Source organism: Theropithecus gelada, chromosome 4 (genome assembly GCF_003255815.1).
Source record: "Theropithecus gelada isolate Dixy chromosome 4, Tgel_1.0, whole genome shotgun sequence".
Taxonomy (NCBI): Eukaryota; Metazoa; Chordata; class Mammalia; order Primates; family Cercopithecidae; genus Theropithecus; species Theropithecus gelada.
Window position 1 is genome coordinate 30,035,101 of NC_037671.1, and position 16,332 is coordinate 30,051,432.

General features: G+C 41.3%; 2 non-coding genes across 2 annotated transcripts; one reads left to right on the forward strand and one right to left on the reverse strand.

Moving 5' to 3' along the window:
• Positions 1 to 11,013: 11,013 nt before the first annotated feature.
• Positions 11,014 to 11,086, reverse strand: TRNAV-AAC. Its single transcript has one exon. It is a non-coding gene; the product is annotated as a tRNA-Val (tRNA).
• A 4,564-nt stretch (positions 11,087 to 15,650) lies between these two features.
• On the forward strand, positions 15,651 to 15,733 carry TRNAL-UAA. The gene has a single exon. It is a non-coding gene; the product is annotated as a tRNA-Leu (tRNA).
• The last annotated feature ends 599 nt before the right edge of the window (positions 15,734 to 16,332 follow it).

Genomic DNA, 16,332 nt, shown 5'->3' on the forward strand with positions numbered 1-16,332 from the left:
AAAAAAAAAAAAAAAAAAAAAAAAAAAAAAAAAAAAAAAACTCAAATAAAGAGTATTATTCGACCGGGTGCGATGGCTCACGCCTGTAATACCAGCACTTTGGGAGGCCGAGGCAGGTGGATCGCCTGAGGTCAGGAGTTCCAGACCAACCTGGCCAACATGGTGAAACCCGGTCTCTACTAACAATACAAAAATTAGCCTGGTGTAGTGGTGGCCACCTGTAATCCCAGCTACTCGGGAGACTGAGGCAGGAGAATCATTTGAACCTGGGAGACGGAGGGTGCAGTGAGCCGAGATGGCCCCATTGCATTCCAGCCTGGGCGATGAGAGTGAAACTCCGTCTCAAAAAAAAAAAAAGTATTACTCGACTATAAAAAGAAATGAAATTCTAATACAGGCTACAACATGAATGAACATTGAAAATATTATACTAAGGAAAAGAAGCCTTTGACCTTCGATATGTTAAGCACATTGGGCCCCCATCCCACTCTGCTGAAAAACTACAGAGATTGTATTTGAAGTTAAAATACTTTATTTTCCCCTGAGTATTCTAGAGCAGCACTGTCCGCAACAGCCGCTCACGCATATTTCAAAAATGTAGCACAAAAACAGAAAGAAAAAAGAAATCTCATATTTTCTTGATAACATGTTTAAATGATAACATGAGGAGTTAAAATATATTAGAAGTACCTGGGCGCAGTGGTATGCTCTTGTAATCCCAGCTATTCCAGAGGCTGTGGAAAGGGGGATTTCCTGAACCTAGGAGTTTGAGATCATCGCGGGCAATACAGCGAGCCCCCTTCTCTTAAAAAAAAAAAAAAAAAATTGAAATTAATTTCACTTGCTTAACTCTACTTTCTTATATTACTAGAAAACATAAAATTACCCACTATATGATATTGTATGTTAATTCTCACATCTTCTTGTGGTTATTGATGTGGTAACATCAGTAAAGTGCTATCAATTTACCAGGGGCACAGTCCCTTTGAGCAGACTCCAGACTCTATAATGCTGTCGTATTGCATTTGTTTTTCATCAATAAATACATATTTTCTTCTCTTAAACCAATTTCTTTTTTTTCTTTGTGTGTGTGTGTGTGTGAGAGAGAGAGAGAGAGAGAGAGAGACGGAGTCTTGCTCTGTTGCCTAGGCACTCCATGGTGAAATCTTAGCTCACTGCAACCTCCGCCTCCCAGGTTCAAGAAGTTCTCCTGCCTCAGCCTCCTGAGTAGCTGGGATTACAGGTGCCCGCCACCATGCCCAGTTAATTTTTGTGTTTTTTAGTAGAGATGGGGTTTCACCATGTTGATAAGGCTGGTCTCGAACTCCTGGCCTCATGTGATCCACTCACCTCAGCTTCCCAAAGTGCTGGGATTACAGAAGTGAGCCACTGAGCCTGGCCTCTCTTACACCAATTTCTAGTGTGTAAAAACGGTAAACTCCTCATACTAAATTTCTTTTCCTGCTTTTCTTTTTTCATTCAAGAGAGCTGTATGGGTTGGCTAGTTAAAGAGCTTGCTTAGTAAACTGAAGATACTGGATTTCAGTTTGGTAGGGCTTTCTATAGGCTTTGTAAATTTTACAAGTGTAGCTCTATCTTTGTAGAATACAGTTTAAGGAATTTATTATTGATGACATCTGTGTTATTCACTTGTTATATGGTGTGGAAGACTAAAAAGCCTGAGGTCTAGTTCATCAATTTAGTTTTTGAGGGTGGCAAGAAGTCTTCAAGGAAAACAGGAGGAAAGACTGGATGGAATATGCTACATGATGGAAGCCATGTGAACAATCACTTCCTACATGGTGTGACTAAAGCACTGTCAATTATTTATTGGGAACAAAAAAAACTTTAGAATTTTCAGGTCTGGTGCGGTGGCTCATGCCTGTAACCCCAGCACTTTGGGAGGCCGAGGCGGGTGGATCACTTGAGGTCAGGAGTTCGTGACTAGCCTGGCCAAAATGGTGAAACCCTGTCTCTACTAAAAATACAAAAATTAGCCAGGCGTGGTGGCAGGCGCCTGTAATCCCAAGCTACTCAGGAGGCTGAGGCAGGAGAATCACTTGAACCTGGGAGGCAGAGGTTGCAGTGAGCTGAGATGGCAGCCACTGCACTCCAGCCTGGGAGCAAGACTCTGTCTCCAAAAAAAAAAAAAAAAAAAAATTAGGGTTTTCCTCTGATGACAATGTCCTTGTCTATACAATAATACAATAAGATTATCAATGATTTCTTTTGCAATCATTGAATATTTTGTCTTTTATTTATGACTTTACCATTTGAGAACATGCAATAAGAACTCCAGTAGTTACTGGAAATCAACATTTTCAATTTTGTATGATCTCCACAATTTTTTTTTTTTTGAGACGGAGTTTCACTCTTGTTGCCCAGCCTGGAGTGCAATGGCACAATCTTGGCTCACCCAACCTCCACCTCCCGGGTTCAAGCGATTCTCCTGTCTCAGCCTCCCAAGTAGCTGGGATTACAGGCGCCCGCCACCATACCCAGTTAATTTTTTTTTTTTTTTTCTGTTTTTAGTAGAGATGGGGTTTTGCCATGTTAGTCAGGCTAGTCTGGAACTCCTGTCCTCGGCTGATCCACCTACCTCCGTCTCCCAAAGTGCTAGGATTACAGGCGTGAGCCACCGCGCCCGTCTCCACTTTCTTTTCTCCACTTTCATGGAAGTCAATAGAATAGAGCTGGACACTGCAGAAGTTGAGAGGTCCGCAGGAGCTGCTGGAACCAGAAAGCAAAACTCTCTTCCTCCTACAAAGTCTCTCCAGCACCCACAACTGACAAAATTCAGTGCCAGCTGGCACAAGAAAAAAAAAAATTAAAGGGCCCAGATCCCATTTCAAAAAGCAGTCTAAAAGGATGAATTGCAGGTTGAGACGTAATAAAAGCAATCATTGGCACAGATGGCTCCATAATGAGTAGGGTCCCAGAGCAGTGCCCCCAAACAGTATCTTCCAACTCATAACACCTGAAAACTGCTAACTAGATACCATCAATTATGCACATTTAAATAGTGAGTGATCCATATATGTGCTCTTGTCTTTTTCTTCTGTTCTTTTTGGTTTTTTTGGTTTTTGTTTGTTTGTTTTTGAGAGACGGAGTCTTGCTCTGTCCCCAGGCTGGAGTGCAGTGGCAGGATCTCGCCTCACTGCAATCTCCGTCTTTCTGATTCAAGTGATTCTCCTGCCTCAGCTTCCCAAGTGGCTGAGATTACAGGCACCTGCCACCACGGCCAGCTAATTTTTGTATTTTTTTTAGTAGAGACGGGATTTCACTATACGTTAGCCAGGCTGGTCTTGAACTCCTGACCTCAGGTGATCGACCTGCCTCGGCCTTCCAAAGTGCTGGGATTACAGGGGTGAGTCATTGCACCCCACTTGTTCTTTTGTGTCTTTTTTGTTGTTGTTGTTTGTTGGTTTGTTTTGAGACAGAGTTTTGCTTGTCTTCCAGGCTGAAGTGCAATAGCGCAGTCTCGGCTCACTGCAACCTCCATATCCTGGGTTCAAGCAATTCTCCTGCCTCAGCCTCCCAAGTAGCTGCGATTACAGGTGCCCGCCACCAGGCCTGGCTAATTTTTGTATTTTTAGTAGAGATGGGGTTTCACTTTGTTGACCAGGCTGGTGTAGAACTCCTGACCTCAAATGATCCGCCCGCCCCAGCCTCCCAAAGTGCTGGGATTACAGGCATGAGCCACTGCACCCAGCCTCTTTTCAATGCACTTTAGGTATTTCTGGATGATTGGTTTATCCTCTCCTCCTCTAGTTCTCTTTTTTTTGGGCTAAGCCACATATATGTCCTTTAAAGTTGCCAATCTGACTGAACCTGAAACACCACATGCAGTTTTTGTATACTCTATCATCAAATACATTTACTTCATATTTAAATTATTTCCTATTAACATAATTTTGATTTCCAAAACCTCTTTTTTGGGTTTTTGTTTTTTTGGGTTTTTTGTTTTTTTTTTTCTGAGACAGAGTTTCGCTCTTGTTGCCCAGGCTGGAGTGCAATGGCACGATCTCGGCCCACTGCAACCTCTGCCTCCCGGATTCAAGCGATTCTCCTGCCTCGGCCTCCTGAGTAGCTGGAATTACAGGCATGTGCCACCATGCTGGGCTAATTTTGTATTTTTAGTAGAGACGGGGTTTCTCCATGTTGGTCAGGCTGGTTTCAAACTCCTGACCTCAGGTGATCCGCCTGCCTCAGCCTCCCAAAGTGCTGGGATTACAGGTGTAAGCCACCGCGCCCATGCTTTTTTTTGGTTTTATGAAAGTTTTTCTTCATTGGATCCTAGTCCTTGTTATTGGATACAGTATTGTTTCTCTCCCTTCTGAAGATATTAGTGAGATATGATATAATATGATATATGGTGTAAAGTTTTTGCTGCAGTCTGTGTCCTTAAATTGTATTTTAAAAATCTCTTTTTGTATTCTTCCTCCCTCCCTCCATCTCTCTCTCTCCCTCACCTCTCTCTATATATGTCTTTGGTGATCCTTGCACTATACACATTGTATTAGTTTGTTATCACTGCCATAACAAAGTACCACAGATCATGTGATTTAAACAACAGACATTTATTTTCTTACATTTCTGGAGGCTAGAGGTCAGAGATTATGGTGTCAACAAGATTTGTTTGTTTGTTTGTTTGTTTGTTTTATGCTTCTCTCCCTGGTTTGCAGATAGCCATCTCCTCCATGTCCTAACATCGTCTTCCTTCTGGGTGTGTCTGTGTCCTAATCTTTTCTTGCAAAGACATGTCATACTGGATTATGGCCAATTCTAAATACCTCATTCAAAGGCCCTATCTCCAAAGATAGTCACATTCTCAATTAGTAGGTATTAGGACTTCAACATATGAATTTGGTAGAGAGGGGAGGAGACAAATTAATCTTTGATACATATATTTAAGAATAGGAGACTAAAATGCTGATTGAGGCTGGGCGTGGTGGCTCACGCCTGCAATCCCAACACTTGGGAGGCCAAAGTGGGGATATCACTTGAGGCCAGGAGTTTGAGACCAGCCTGGCCAACATGGAGAAATCCTGCCCCTACTAAAAATACCAAAAAAAAAAAAAAAAAAAAAGAAATTAGCCGGTTGTGGTGGCACGTGCCTGTAATCCCAGCTACTCAGGAAGCTGAGGCAGGAGAATTGCTTGAACACTGGGAGACGGAGGTTGCAGTGAGCTGAGATCCTGCCACTGCACTCCAGCCTGGGCGATAGAGTGAGACTCTGTCTCAAAAAAACTAAAATAAAATAAAATGCTGATTGAGAAGACAATGTAGTCATATTGTTCCTATCATTCCCACCAAACACAGTTAAAAACCCTGGACATCATGTATAAAACAAACATAGGAAGACTTCGAAAAATGGAGAGAAGGCAAACTGGCGGGAGATCTTTCAACCAGAGGAAAGAGACGGTGGTAAATTTTCTAATTTTTTTTTTTTTAATTTCATGTATCCTGGACTGAGTGCGGAGAAGCCAACAACCCGTTAATACAGACAAAAAAGCCACAAGAAAGCCAGCTTTCTTTAACCAAATGACAAGGAAAAGAGCAGCCTAGCAAGACAGAAAACTTGTAGACAATAATTCTCTATTCCAACAGAACACTACAGAAAACGCTGAACTCCAATACCCCTACTCCCTCATTCCCCACCTGAAAGGCCCAGTCAGGAGCCCAAACTCTCACCTTTGACCAGCAGCTGAGGTGGTTTCAGAGAAGGCCAAGTGTGGAACTGAGATCTTTATCCTCATTTGGTAGTATCACTGTCCACCTTCACACCTGCTAACCCCGGCCTGATCAGAAGCTCAGAGCACTTGAGTGTGGTTCTTAAAAGGAAAAATAACTTTTGATTTACATGGCTGGAACACTGTGGTTGGGAGAAACCTCCACTGTCAGGGAATCAGTAAGGATCAGTAAGAGGGTTGAGCAGATTTCCAGAAATCAACGTCCAGTCAACTGGGAGATCATAGTCCTAAAAATGAATTGGAGACAAAATAAGGTAAAGTTCCATTACTTTGTAGGATGTTGTACACCTTTCAAATTTGTTAGTCTCCTCCAGGCTAGTGAGTGTCCATGTTACTCACTTAATAGAATCGTCTTCTAAATATTCTGCTATAAATTTCCTTCATATTCTGAAACTGAGCAAGGGGTTATATAACTCTAAATTTCCTCATTAAATTAAACGAGATCTATTTTCAATCTCCTGTTCACTACATGTACACAAACACCACCAATTCCTGAAATTTTGGGGGTTGGCTTTCACAAGGTAAGTTATATTCTTCTTTGGCTTTTCCCAATTCTGGCTTAAAGTGAAACTTTCCTTGTGTATCACACTAACCTTCTGCTATTTAGTTTTCAGAATTTTGCTACTGCTTTCTCCTTTCCCATTATTGTCCTTCTGTACTTATGAACGGCTCTCTCTCCTTTTTTTCTTTCTTTCTTTTCTTCCTTCTTCTCTTTCTTCTCTCTCTGTCTCTGAATTTTTGGCTAGAAAAACATCAGATGCCTGTCTTCAATATGCCATTATTGTAAACAAGTCTATTTCTAACTTACTATGATTCTTCATAATGCTTGATATTCAGAGGATTAGCAAAATAATACAGTAGACAATGAAGAGGATGCTATCCTTTATGCTCAGATTAAAATCCCAAAGGGACTCCAGCCTCTACCTAGAATGTAGAAAGTTGGAAAGAATATTGCTCCTAATCTAACAATGAAAAAGTCCAGATAGGCCAGGCATGGTGGCTCACGCCTGTAATCCAGCACTTTGGGAGGCTGAAGTGGGCGGATCACCTATCACCTGAGGTCAAGAGTTTGAGACCAGCTTGGCTAACATGGTGAAACCCTGTCTCTACTAAAAATACAAAAAAACTAGCCAGGCATGGTGGCGCACCCCTGTAATCCCAGCTAGTCAGGAGGCTGAGGCAGGAGAATTGCTTGAACTCAGGAGGTGGAAGTTGCAATGAGCCAAGATCGAGCCGTTGCACTCCAGCTTGGGCAATAAGAGTGAAACTCCATTTCAAAAAAAAGAAAAAAGAAAGAAAGAAAGAAAGAAAGAATGAAAGAAAGAAAAAGAAAAGAAAAAAGAAAGAAAAAGTCCGGGTAGTCTAGAAAAGCATAATTTTCCTTGAACCCATGAAACAGTTGAGGTCTCAGAGCAACCACGTAGCCTGAAATCTATGGAAAAATAGGTGCTCCCAAGTAGAAATGGGAAATGAATACTGGCTCATTTATAGCAATAGGATGATGATGAGGCCTCCATGCAAGAGGTTAAGAAAAATTCAGCAAAAATTCAGTATTTTATGACTTGCTAAATTTAGTCTAAGTGTCTATGTCTGAGAAGGAAATTCTAGAACCCCTAGGATCAAGTACTCAAGAAGAGTTTTCACACTTTTGCAGGCTTCTCTTCACAATTCTCAAAGAACTACTGCCCTCCATGTTCCAGGAGAATTGGTTCCAGGACCCCCAAGAATACCAAAATCCACTGATGCTCAAGCCCCTTATATAAAATAACCTATGCACATCTTCCTGTATACTTTAAATCATCTCTAGATTATTTATAATACCAAATATAATGTAAATTCTATGTAAATAGTTGCTATACTTTTTGTTTGTTTGTTTGTTTGTTTACTGTTGCATTGTTGTTTTTATTTTTTTCAAATATTTTTGATCCTTGGTTGGTTGAGTCTACAGATGTAGAACCCGTGCTCATAAGAAATGATGGAGCAGGGCTAGGGATCAGAGAAAGCCCCTTTCAGTGGAACAGGGCTGACAGAGAGAATAGCCTGTCCCTAAAGAAAGCAAACTTAAACACTTAGGGAGTAGCAGCAAACATGGTTATATCCAGAGAGCAGAAAATTCACAGGAGCTGAAGAAAGTAAAAAAGAATGAAAATTTCTACTTTAAAGGAGTATTAGGTATAGAATATTAGAGAATGTCAACTTCTGGGAGCAGGCAGAATGACTAAGAAAGTCCAACCTCAGAGACCCTGATCACGGAGTCTGCCTGTCTCAGTCTGTTTTGGGTTGCTATAACAGAATACCTAAGCCTGTGTAATTTATAAAGAAAAGAGGCTTATTTGGCTCATGATTCTGGTGGCCAGAAGGTTCAACCACACGATCATCTCAACAGACGTAGGAAAACATTCAACAACTATTTATGATTTTTTTAAAAATTCAGTAAACTGGGAATAGAGAGGAGCTTCTTCAACTCGATAAAAAGCATCTGCAAAAAAAAAAAAGTAATATCATACTTAATGGTGAAAGACTAAATGACTTCTCAATATAGGAAATGTCTGACAAGAATATCTGCTCTTACCATTTTTTTTTTCTTTTGAGACGGAGTCTCCCTCTGTTGCCCAGGCTGGAGTGCAGTGGCATGATCTCCGCTCGCTGCAAACTCCGCCTCCCCGGTTCACGCCATTCTCCTGCCTCGGGTAGCTGGGACCACAGGCGCCCGCCACAACGCCCAGCTAATTTTTTTGTATTTTTAGTAGATACGGGGTTTCACTGTGTTAAGCCAGGATGGTCTCGATCTCCTGACCTCGTGATCCACCCTTTTCGGCTTCCAAAGTGCTGCCATTACAGGCAGGAACCACCGCGCCCGGCCTCTTACCACTCTTATTCAACATTGTTCTAGAAGTCCTATTTAACGTAATTACACAAGACAAATAAATAAAAACACACAGTTTAGATTGTAAAGGAATAGATAAAACTCTTTCTAATCATAGGCAACATGATTGTCTATAGAGAAAATGCAAAAGAATCTAAAATAAAAAATAAATATAACCCAAAATAAATATAAATAAATGTAACCTAAAAATAACAAAATAACTAAAATAGAATAATAAAATACTATAGTAAGACTGTGAGATAAAAGGTAAATAAATAAAAATCTATTGTATTTCTATGTACAGAGGTACCTCCACTTATGGTGGAGTTACATTCCAACGAACCTATTTCAAGTTACAGGCGCGGTGGCTCACGCCTGTAATCCCAGCACTTTGGGAGGCCGAGGCGCGTGATCACGAGGTCAGCAGATCGAGGCCATCCTGGCTAACACGGTGAAACCCCGTCTCTACTAAAAATACAAAAGAATTAGCCGGGCGTAGTCTCGGGCGCCTGTGGTCCCAGCTACTCGTGAGGCTGAGACAGGAGAATGGCTTGAACCCGGGAGGCGGAGCTTGCAGTGAGCCAAGATCGCGCCACTGCACTCAAGCCTGGGCATAAAGCCAGCTTTATGATGGGATACCTCAGGGCTTGGTCCTTGGACTTCTTTCCTATATACACTCACTCATCTATTTTCATGGCATACATAAAGTTTATATGACTACCACCCATAAATTTGAATCTGCAATCTAGACCACTCCATTAAACTCCAGATTTGTGTATTCAAGTGATTCCTCAGCATTATACTTAAATGTTTTATGCTATACCAGTTAGCATGTCTAAAACAGGACTCTCATTTTTTTCTCGTAATAATCCTGCTGCACCCAGTCTTCTCTTTTTCAGTTAATGGCAACTACATCCTTTCATTTTTTCAGACAAAAAAAAAAAAAAAAACCTTCAGAGTTATCACCAATTCTATTATTTCACTCTTCACGTCCATGTTCTCTGAAATTCCTCTTGATTCTATCTTTAAAATATAACCAGACTCTGACTACTTCCCACCACCTCAACTGCCACCATACTGTTCAAGTCACAGTCATCTCTGATGAAAGGAACTTAACAGATCTCCTTAATTCCATTCTTTTCTCTCTACAAAATATTCTCCACTGAACTGTCGAAAGAGCTTTTAAAAACTTAAGTTACTGCACTAACTCTCCCTGCCCTCAACAGAAGAGTACTGCATCTCTTCCTATAGAAGGCCAACGCCAGTGGGGTGCAGTATCTCTTTTTTATTTTTATCTTTATTTTTATTTATTTTTTTGAGACAGAGTCTCCCTCAGTCGCCCAGGCTGGAGTGCAGTGGGATCTCGACTCACTGCAACCTCCACCTCTCAGGTTCAAGTGATTCTGCTGCTTCAGCACCAACAAGCACAGCTAATTTTTATATTTTTAGTAGAGATGGAATTTCACCATGTTGGCAGGACTGGTCTCGAACATCTGACTAGAGATGATTAACCCGCCTAGGCCTCCCAAGTGCTGGGATTAGGTGCGTGAGCCACCATGCCCGGCCGAGGCATAGTATCTTTAATGGAACAGGTACTACGTGAACTCGAGTATCTGTTGAGGGCTGGGTGAGAGGGCTGGGTGAGAAAATCAGTCTTAGCTCTGCTCTTGTTATATTACTATTATTTTAATTGAAAGTTCTGACTGACAGGGCGCGGTGGCTCACGCCATAATCCCAGCACTTTGGGAGGCCAAGGCGGGCGGATCACCTGAGGTAGGGAGTTCAAGACCAGCCTGACCAACATGAAGAAACCCCACCTCTACTAAAACTACAAAATAGCTGGGCATGGTGGCTCCTACCTGTAATCCCAGCTACTAGGGAGGCTGAGGCAGGAGAATCGCTTGAAACAGGGAGGTGGAGGTTGTAGTGAGCCGAGATCGTGCCATTGCACTCCAGGCTGGGCAACAAGAGTGAAACTCCGTCTCAAAAAAATATATATATAATATATATACATGTTTATATATGTATAAAATGTGTGTGTATACACAGACCCACACATATAAGGAAACAGATTCAGAATTTTACAAAGCAACTATAGGCCGGGCGCGCTGGCTCACGCCTGTAATCCTAGCACTTTGGGAGGCCGAGGCGGGTGGATCACGAGGGCAGGAGTTTGAGACCATCCTGGCCAACATGGTGAAACTCCGTCTCTAGTAAAAATGCAAAAATGAGTTGGGCGTCGTGGCGCGTACCCCTAATCCCAGCTACTCGGGAGGCTGAGGCAGGAGAATCGCTTGAACGAGAGAGTCGGAGGTTGCAGTGCACCGAGATCGCGCCATTGCACTCCAGCCTGGCGACAGAGTGAGACTCCGTCTCAAGAACAAAACTGCACACTGTTTCCGCCCGGTTTCGAACCGGGGACCTTTCGCGTGTTAGGCGAACGTGATAACCACTACACCACGGAAACTTACTTGGTGTGATAGTGTTTCACCTTCAAATTAGTTATAATGAACTTTAAATTTATCTGTTCCTTCAGGGTGTATCTTTGGCAGAGGGATAATATTTTCCCCTATACGTTCTAATTCTTAGAATCCATAGTTTAAAATCCGACAACTCGCAATCAAGCAAATGCTTCTCCCGAAGCTTCAATTCCTTCAGCAGCACAGGGCAGGGAAATAGGCAGTCTCTTGGGAAATTTTATTTCAATTCATTTTTTGTGGTATGTTCTATGCTCTCTGCTCTCATAAGACGCTCTAATGTTCATCTCCCCGATGACTGAAAATTAGGCAGGACATTAGTGCCCTTGAGTATTTTTTTCTTCATGCTAGCAGCCTGTCAGATTCATTCAAAGTCCCGCTTACTCCTAAATGAGACTCTTTCTTGAGGTTTGAAACGAAAGGCAGAGACGGTGTTCATGAAAAGGCGTATAACAAGAAATAAATAGCTTGGGTATGTATGGGGAAGTTTAAAATCAAGACAGAACAACTGTATTCATTAGAACCAGTTACCAATGAGCAAATATCTATATATTATACATGGTAATTGGTAATAAATATATATGTATTTACATATATGTATATATGTATATATGCTTCTCACACTATGTATTTTTGCTGTTTTATATATATATATATATATGAACATGAGGATAAGCTTCCTCATCCATAATTATCTCATCTTTAGCATAGTGAAAATTATCTAGGAGGCCAGATTTTATAAATCCTAAAGAAGTGATAAAGAGTTCTGCTAATTATGGTAAAAATTTTCATCAAAAGATAGCATATTTGATCATCTACTGCTATTTGATAGGAATTAAAACATAAATTTCATGATGAAAAGGATATTTTGCTTGTTGTGTTCACTGCTTTATTCACAGCTACTTAACAGTCTCTGGCTTAGGACTTTTAGTAGAGAATTAATTAACATTCCTTTTGTGAATGAATGAATGAATAAATAAGAACAAGTAACAATCAATAGTTCCGTTTTGGATATCTAAACTTACCTTTTCTCAGTGTATTCTAATTGATGGGTCTTTCAGACTTGTGCCAGTTGAGATGCATATAGAATTGTTTAGCACTTAAAACACTCTCTTTACTTTATCTTGTAGTGAGACTATCCCTGGATTTTACTGTAGCCATTTTTTTTTTTTCTAGCATTTGTACCTGTCATCAGCTATGACATTTTGTGTTAGTGTAGTGATTATCACTATGTGTTATATGCAGAAGATCATGGTTTTGCTCTGCAGGAGATGCAGAATAAACCAAGGACTGATCCCTTTATCCTGCTTTTTACATTTCTTAATAGAGAGACCAAAGAATTGTTTTACAGTTGTTACCATCTGGTTGCCTGTTCCAGCAGACTACAGGGTTCTGGGGGCTGGCTAACATTGCCTCATTTTTTTCCCGCCTCCATAAAGGGCCCTCTAAAAGCATTTTCTACAAAGCCCAAGTGCTTACAATTGCCAGACATTCAGAATACAGAATTAACAGCTGATTTCTGAGATTATCGTGGAAGCTGTGAAAATGTAGAAAGATGCCAGCTTCAGCCAACAAAGAGAAGGCCAGGGATTCAGATGGCCTGAGAAGGCCTTGAGTCCAGAACCCCAGGAATAGAAAATGCCCAGGATAGAAAGGCATTTGTGTCTTTCTAGGGGAGCTCATGTGGGTCTGGCTTTTAGCTCTATATTCTGAAAAGTTGGAGCGGTAAGGAAGGCAGAATAGTAGTAACTGAGCCAGCATTTGTCAGAACGTAGGAAGAGTGGTCAAAAAAATAGCAAGTAGCTTGCAAATGAAGTTCTGCCCTGGATACGATATTTGTTCTTTCAACTTAACCTCAATAGATTGAAGTGGTGAAATGAGAGAAAGAAAATTTGATGTAAATATTTATTTTCTAGACTCTTTGGTATTTGACCCCAATAAAATGATGGTTCTCTATCTCCATGCACTATTTTACCAATCCTTAGGATTCCATGGTGATAAAAAAACATAGTAAGTCACAGATAGACCTAGTTATAATGATGGCAAATTCAGCACAGCTTTTGTTTTCTCTTTATTCCAAACTACATTTATACAAAGCATTAAGGGTGTTTAAAGACATAAATACACAGGGACGAAAAGATGAGAAAACGAAGAGCAGTAGCAAGTAGCAAGATTTTGAATGCCAGAGAGCAGAATGATTAGTGTTAATATAAGGGAAAATCTTTTGGTGTTAAGTATCTTTTTTTAAAAAAATTACTTTTTTAAGATTGGTACATGCGGCCACGCGCTATGGCTCACGCCTGTAATCCCAGCACTTTGGGAGGCCAAGGCAGGCAGATCACAAGGTCAGGAGTTCGAGACCAGCCTGGCCAACATGGTGAAACCTCATTTCTAAATTATGTGGGCATGGTGGCGTGTGCCTGTAATCCCAGCTACTCAGGAGGCTGAGGCAGGGGAATTGCTTTGAACCAGGGAGGTGGAGGTTGCAGTGAGCCAAGATCACACCTTTGCATTCCAGCCTGGGCAACAGAGCAAGACTCCATCTAAAAAAAAAAAAAGAAAGGTTGGTACATGTACATATACTCCAGCACATCTCATAGTTGCATAATATTTAATATTATGTGTTTACCACACTTCACCTATCTACTGTTCAATGTTGGCTTCAAGGCTGAATCTGATTCTGGAAGAGGAAAAATAGTGAGACAATTAACATCCATATATGATATAATCTGTATCTTTGTGACATGAGGGGGAATATATACCTAGGAGCCGAATACCTAGGTCATTGGGTGAGACAATCTTAACTTGAGTAAAAAGTATTAGACTGCTTTCCAAAATGGCTGCATTAATATAAACGTCCATCAGCAGGATATGAGGGCTTCCGCATCCCCATTTCTGCAATAATGGACACATTAAGCTTTCTAATTCTTCCAGTCTAACGTAGGTTGAGTAATAACTTATTTTATCTTGCATTTTATAAATTAATAATATTATTAAGTATTTAAAATGTTAATCTTTTCGGGTTCTTCTTATCATGGGTTTGATGAGGACCCTGTCCCTACTCTGTACACATTTTTTTTTCTTTCTTTTTTTGAGACAGAGTCTCACTCTGTCACCCAGACTGGAGTGCAGTAGTGCGATCTCTGCTCACTGCAACCTCTGCCTCTTGGATTCAAGCAATTCTGCTGCCTCAGCCTCCCGAGTAGCTGAGACTACAGGCTCCCGCCACCACGCCCTGCTAATTTCTGTATTTTTAGTAGAGACGGGGTTTCCCCATATTGGCCAGGCTGGTTTCGAATTCCTGACCTTGTGACCCGCCAGCCTCGGTCTCCCAAAGTGCTAGGATTACAGGCGTGAGCCACCGCGCCTAGCTTCTTTACACATTTTCTATTAAGTCTGCTGTTTGATCTTGCTGATTTTAATGGCTTCTTACTATATCATGTAGATTAAGTTATTTTCATTTGTAAACATTTCAAGTATCTTCTACTTTGGTTGTATTTGTCTATTTACTTTTCCATTGTGGCTTTCTTTGATTTGGGTGCAGCAGACTATATCAGTGTTTTGCTTTACTGTGTGTGTGTGTGTGTGTGTGTCTGTGTGTGTGTGTGTGTGTGTGTGTGTGTTTTGAGACGGAGTCTTGCTCTGTTGCTCAGGCTGGAGTGCAGTGGCACGATCTCGGCTCACTGCAACCTCCGCCTCCCAGGTTCAAGCGATTCTCCTGATTCTCCTGCCTCAGCCTCCCGAGTAGCTGGGGTTATAGGCACATGCCACCACCCCCGGCTAATTTTTGTATTTTTTAGTAGAGACGGGGTTTCGCCATGTCGACCAGACTGGTCTCGAGCTCTTGACCTCAGGTGGTCCGCCCGCCTCGGCCTCCCAAAGTGCTGGAATTACAGGCGTGAGCCACCACGCTCGGCTTATTGTTTGTGTTTTTAGTTTTGTTTGTTCGTTTGTTTAATGTTCTTCTGTCCCCTAGATAATAATGCTATTTTTCTACATATGTTTCTATTATTTTTTATCAGTCATATGTAGGCATTTAAACTATCTTGATAAGTATATTTTACAAAATCCACAGATGATTATACTGTATAGTGCATGTTTAAAAAAATCACAACAGTAGAATAATTAAAAACTCTTCTCTATGTCAATGTATGGGAGACTCTTTTCTCCGACATGTTCTTTCCTGCACCCAGCAATCGCCTGAACCCGGGAGGCGGAGGTTGCTGAATCTTTAGAATTCAGCTCTGATCCCAGCATTGACAGGCGTGGATTTCCCTCAACATGCCTCATTTTAATGGAAGTCCAAGGAATCAGGGATGGTTCGTCTTTCCCCTAACACCTAGTATAGTGCCTGTCACAAATTAGTGATTAAGCATACTTTTGGAAATATACCTTTTCATTTGTTTATTTCCAAGCAATATTAGAAAGATTTATTAACTTTGTACACTATTTTAAACATGGTCCTAGTTTTCACGGATATAAAATTATTCATAGTCTTCCTAGAAACTACAAATTCTAGCCTAGTAAACATTGACAAGCAAAGTACGACTTATCACCGGGATGGCCGAGTGGTTAAGGCGTTGGACTTAAGATCCAATGGACGTATGTCCGCGTGGGTTCGAGCCCCACTCCCGGTAGGTGTTGGTGCATGTTTTGACGTTTGCGATTTCTGGCACAAAGTTGGAAGCTAAGTATGTTTACACAAAGAACTAGTATGACAACCTTCTCACTTTGAGTGTAAATGCTTCAAAACATAACGAGGGTTATTAAATAATATTCCGCCCAACACAACATTTTTTTTTTAATCTTCAAAGAAATTGCTTCCTGAGCAGTATTAAGTAGGAGGCGCCTCTTCCCACAATTCCTATAGCCTAACAGCACAGTGTATTCAAGTCCTGAATACATTTCTATCACTGTGGGATGTATTCCAAGTACATTGACACGTCTGTAATCCTAGCACTTTGGGAGGCTGAGGCAAGCGGATCACTTGAGGTCAGGAGCTCAAGACCAGCCTGGCCAACATAGCGAAACCCTGTCTCTACTAATAATACAAAAATTAGCCGAGGGTAGTGGCGGGCGCCTGTAATCCCAGCTACTCAGGAGGCTGCGGCAGGAGAATCGCTTAAACCGGGGAGGTGAAGGTTGCAATGAGCCGAGATCGCACCATTGCACTCCAGCCCGAGTGACAAGAGCGAAACTCCGTCTCAAAAAAAAAAAAAAAAAAAAAGAAAAAGAA